Source organism: Lolium perenne, chromosome 4 (genome assembly GCF_019359855.2).
Source record: "Lolium perenne isolate Kyuss_39 chromosome 4, Kyuss_2.0, whole genome shotgun sequence".
Lineage (NCBI taxonomy): Eukaryota > Viridiplantae > Streptophyta > Magnoliopsida > Poales > Poaceae > Lolium > Lolium perenne.
The window spans coordinates 103,815,870-103,821,318 of NC_067247.2; the positions used below are offsets into that span (position 1 = coordinate 103,815,870).

At 39.2% G+C, this 5,449-nt stretch overlaps 1 long non-coding RNA gene across 1 annotated transcript; it reads right to left on the bottom strand.

The window, feature by feature from the left end:
* Positions 1 to 1,108: 1,108 nt before the first annotated feature.
* LOC127293517 (uncharacterized) lies at positions 1,109 to 5,245 on the bottom strand. Its single transcript, XR_007845874.2, has 3 exons — positions 4,821 to 5,245; positions 4,246 to 4,620; positions 1,109 to 3,006 (listed from the first exon to the last, which is right to left on the bottom strand). It is a non-coding gene; the product is annotated as an uncharacterized lncRNA (long non-coding RNA).
* Between the last annotated feature and the right edge of the window lie 204 nt (positions 5,246 to 5,449).

Below are 5,449 nucleotides of genomic sequence, written 5' to 3' on the forward strand. Positions count from 1 at the left end.
AGGCCAGGGAAAACAGTGGTGTCCAGCCAGAGGAACATGTCGAGGCCATGCTTTCCATTGAGTACTAGATGGACCCAGCGCGCTCTGCCGCGCCGCTCTCCCGTACATGCGTTTAATTTATGTGACATGTCTGTCCTTTTGCCGACACATACATGGTTTTGTTTCTTGCTCGCTGGGTTTTGGCCTTGGGTGTACTGCCCGAAAATTTCTATCCTAGTAGACATCTACAATTTTGTAGGTGAACAGGTTTGAACGTGTGACCGCCGTAAAGCACAACACGAAACTAACTTCTCCCATAAACTTGTGAATGTCATGACCATAAAGGCAGGTTTATCAAGTCTAATTAACCAAACAAACTATTCAACAGGAAACAAAAGAAAGTAAACACAGATTACCTTCGCTACCAAGATGACTAAATGCAACCTGACAAGTTCATTATAACTTTCATCATGTTGCTCCAATGCTCCATAAACGTGTCACTATTGTGCGGATTTTTGCACCTTCGTGAACCATCGGGTCCATCTCTAGCGAAACTCAAAAGGCAAAGCGAAAACATAATAGTGCCATCACAACAACAGTGGGCAACGGGAACAGGAAAACAAACACATGAGAAGGCAAATGCAGTATACAAAAGTAGTCAGGATGTCCAATAAGCAGTAAACGAACAATGGATGGTTGTATAAAGAAACCAGCCAGTAAAGAGGACCAGCCAAACTCGGAAAATTAAATGGAGGCACATATAGTACACGCACGGCAACCAGAGAGGCCACAAGCAACCAACATCCCCAACACCCAAACGGTTGCCTTATATGAAGCTACCGCAACTAACAACAATGAGTATGATCTCCTTAGGAACATTATTTCCAAAATGCTGGAGCCAATTCAGTGTAAACAATCAAAATACATACCTATAAGAGAAATATCAGCCAGAACTATATGTAAATGAGATTGGTATTGTATCTCACACCTTAAATATGCGGAATTGCACATATTCCTAACAACAGTTACTAATACATGATGAGATCATAGTTCATATAATGAACTAATGGAAGCTCAAATTAGCACAAACTGTATTTTGGATCTAGCAAAATACTATTTTCATTGATAATTTTCAACTATAGGTAATAAGCCCGATGTAGCAATAATAATAGTACACTGATACTGACTGAAAATTAGTATGACCCAAAGACAAAAGTTGGGTGCTATAACTAAAATTTGCACTGCTATTAACCAAAAAATAGTATGGCCCAGAGACAAAAGTTGGGTGCGATACTTGAAATTCTTGGTAAGCGTACTCTTGATACTTACCACCATATTATGGATTTCCAGGAAACTGTACCTATGGGGAAAAAATCATGTGCGCCATAGATAGAGAGGTTAAAACAAGAACTACAGTTACCAAATGGTTGAGGTAAGGAAAAATAATTCTTGGGCATGCAATCATTGGAAAACTACATAAATTATTCTTTACATAAATGTCACACAAGAATAAAATACTTGGACTACAGGGAAGTATCAATATATTTCTCAATCACACACAGTCATATTTTTTATTAGAGCTTGCCACTAACTGATCTATGGAAAAAAAAACAATAGGCTGGTTCATCACTGAATTCATGTACACTTCACGATACATTAATTTCTGCAACCATCCTAAAACAACAAAAAAGTACATAACAACAATTTGGGTGATTTTCGGAGATACTGGTGTATCTGCGGTGAGGCACAAAACCAATTTGGGTTCCCAAGGATATACGTGGCACCATTAGTAGATAATGTGATGTACTTCCAGAGTATATGGATGCAGTTTCTTCAGTGAAGTGAGTCCAAATTTCATTACAGCGAATAAGCCGAAAACAAGCTATAACAATCAGTTGTAAGTAGTAACTCCATTTTCTAACAGTCTAAATGCATAAAACAATGAGAACATGATTCCTCTCCCAGACTGGTAGAACTAAACAGATATAAGATTTGAAACCACAAATATTAATAAGAACCAATGAATAGCATCGTGTAAACCTGGTTATCATCAGGCTACCATGGTCTCCTGGTGGTACTCATTTATGAGAAAATCTGGGGATGATATTTGTTGTACACCATTAGATATATTTTTCATTATTTCTAATAAATTATGGCAGTAATAAAAAGTAGATGGGTATAGATAACGAAATGCTGGGAAAATATACTTTAAATGTTTTGCAACTACTCTATAATTCACATATATTTTACAAGCACGCTTACCTAATATCGGATGCACAGTCTGCATGGTGAATTGCAAAAGTAGGTAAGCCAAATGATTAATAGACCGTCAATACTAATATTTAAATCCATATTTATTTTAGAGATAATTCCTCAAATCTATCATTCGTACAACTAAGGCTCTGTTTTATCTATGTGTGTAGAAGAAAAGTACACCGAATTAAATGACATCATTCATAAGGCAAATGAGAACACCTTTTTAATTACCCAATAGTTGCATAATGCCCACAAACCCCATTGATGCAGACATTTCAGTAGTTCTAGCTATAGTATGAAATCAACCAAGAAATTTAGAGATAAACGAAATCAAGAGATTTCCTTTGATATTAAAAATCAAAGTGTGACTGACTGAGATATGGTTACTCATTTTTGTTTCAAGAAACCATATGGAAGGTATCATACGTAATAAAAAAAGGAAAAAAAAACAATTATTCAACAACGAATTCCTCATCCTAACTTATCTCGTCCAAGTTCAATCTGAATGTGAAAGTTTAGGTGATGCCATGCAGAGCTAAGGATCATCTCAATCTAGAGGTGTCATAAAATAAGAATGCTGAAACGATTATCTCAAATAGAAATACATATGGTCAGACCTTCCTGAAGTCATCACAAGAGAATAAAGGTGATGACGACAATAGAAACTTAGACAAAGACTATGTCCTATCCCCCAGCACACGGCCGATGTGTAATACGCTGCCTTCAGCCCATGCTTATTTCTCCATTATATTCCTGATATGCACCCTAGTTCTGGTTATCCACAACAGGCATGACAAACGCTGAATAAGCCGGAGCACCAAACTGAAGTACATAAGATTCGTTGAGAAGATAATTTTCAGTATTGAGGAACCATGTGGAAAATGATTGAAACATGTTAACCTATATTAACAGCTTCTCACATAATGGACATACATAACTATCACATACAGGCCTACAATTCCAGACACTACTTTCTCCAAGGTTTATTGAGATTCAAATCGAGTCAAAACAATAAATTGGTGGACATATTACTGAACAATTAATGGAAATGCAATAAGTACTAACAATTTTTTTTACTTGAGTACTCACCAAATTATTAAGAAATGACATTGGCAAGTATCCAACTATCATATCCGAGGGCTGACGTATCTAATTAAATTGTGTTACTTGGATTTTAAGAATCGACAAAGCCACAATTGAGCTGACATGCGATCATGCATTAATCATAGTGAATGAGTTATTATTTGGATTCAATATGAATAATATTTTGCCAGAATAAAGGAAGTACAGTTGATTTGATCAAATGAAAATAAAAAGGGGTGACATAGGAGTTGAAGATCAGAAAATGTGAGTAATGTAAGGGCTCGTATGCTGTCTGAGTTGTCACAGGTTGATTGAACAGAGTTACATTCATTCCAAATTAATGATGCCATCTTAAATGACCAGCACTCCACACCTAAGGCATCTAGCATGTGCTTGGGATGCCAATCCTAGATTTTGAAAAATATTCTCAAAGAAAAGCAATCTGCAAGATATTTCTCCTGGACTCTTTTGTTTTGACCACAGCTGACAAAGCAGCACCTTAGAGAATCCAAAATGCAAACGGTAAAATCAAGTAATAAGCTAATAGCACATATAGCTATAACGTTCTGGAACAAACATTGTATCATAACTGTTTTCAGGAGAAGCACAAATGAATGTGGAGTGTTTTCAGTAAGCCTAGTATTAGAGCAAATGAGAGAAAACTGATATATAGTGCACATGAAGTGTAGTTGTGAGTAAGAAGTACATATAAATTCAGCATTCATAGTTTTTTTCATTTTCCCTTTAACCCAATAGAGTAGCTTATTTCTGGCCGTACTAATCAATATAGTAATGAATATATGGCTATATGCATGAGAAAATATCTATGCAGCCAGCATTTTTATACTGTGGACTTCGGAATAAATTTAACAAAAGCATTGTATTGTCAGTAAGAATTTAACATATATGTAATTATTTCATTATCACCTGCAGTAGCGTTGATGCCAAATCACATACACCATATTCAAGGGATCCACAATCATTGGTAGCCAAGCTGCCATTTCTCATCTTCCTGTAGTCACAAGTAATGACCATGGATTCAGTAGAATGCTACTTCTTCTAACCATGACACAACCCATCACCATCGCTGAAACAAGCAATATGATATTTCACACATACATAGCAAGAGTTCCTACCTACAGATCTGGACTTGTTACATGTCTACAATATGCCTAGCAGAAGAAACGGCTACAATCCCATGTCCTCAACTCCAGCTGCCGCTTCTGCAGTTATATTCTAAAGTTCCCCGATGGTGGTCCTCAGGATAGTGAACTCTTGATGATTTATTTGTACCAACCGAAGCTATTGATAAAATGCAGAGAAAGCAAATAATCAAACACCTAGCAGGCAATGGTGAGCAGATGGAATGGCGTGACTATTCTAAACCTCAATAGTTTAATTGGAATCCACATTAATCATGAATTACAATGGATTAGCACCAAGTCTGAATCCTCATGTGACTAATTGCTAATGTGTTTGGGTAGGGCAAGGTAGTGGGGTACCTGGGCCTTGTTCGTGAGGAAGGCAATCCCATGGATGCTGGTCTCCTCAGCCCAGCCTCTCATCGCCCCAAGTTTTTCTCGCTGGGTAGGCCTTCTCGTGCAGGTCGCATGGTTGGTACAGCCAGCGACCATGGTCCGGCCGCCTCCGCACGGGCAGCCGTTGAGATTTTTGCAGCCTTGTTCTTCTTGAGTCGCCTTGAGCACCCCCTACACCAGCTCTCCTTGCCGGCAAGAGCCACGGCGAAGACATGCGGCGACAGCGGCGTCACCAAGAGCCACACGCACCGCCCTAGATGAACCGGCGAAGAGGAGGGCGAATAGAACTGCCACTGCAGGAAAGAATAGGGAAGGAAGATCAAATCCCTGGTCAGAAGAAACCGGAACCGACCCCGTGCCCCCTTTCCTCGCTCAACACAGACGATTAACAAAACGAAATTTTCCCTGCAATGGGGCCCACGATAGGGACTGGCCGAGCAACCACAAACGCTGCCAACACTGGGAGCTTAGAGCATCTCCATCTCCAGTCGCGTCCCCCAAACCGTCCCCCAAAAGGATTTGGGGCGCGCCGGACAGAAAATGCGTTCCAGCCGCGTCCCCCAAAGTTCTTTTTTGTCCGGCGCGCCCCTATA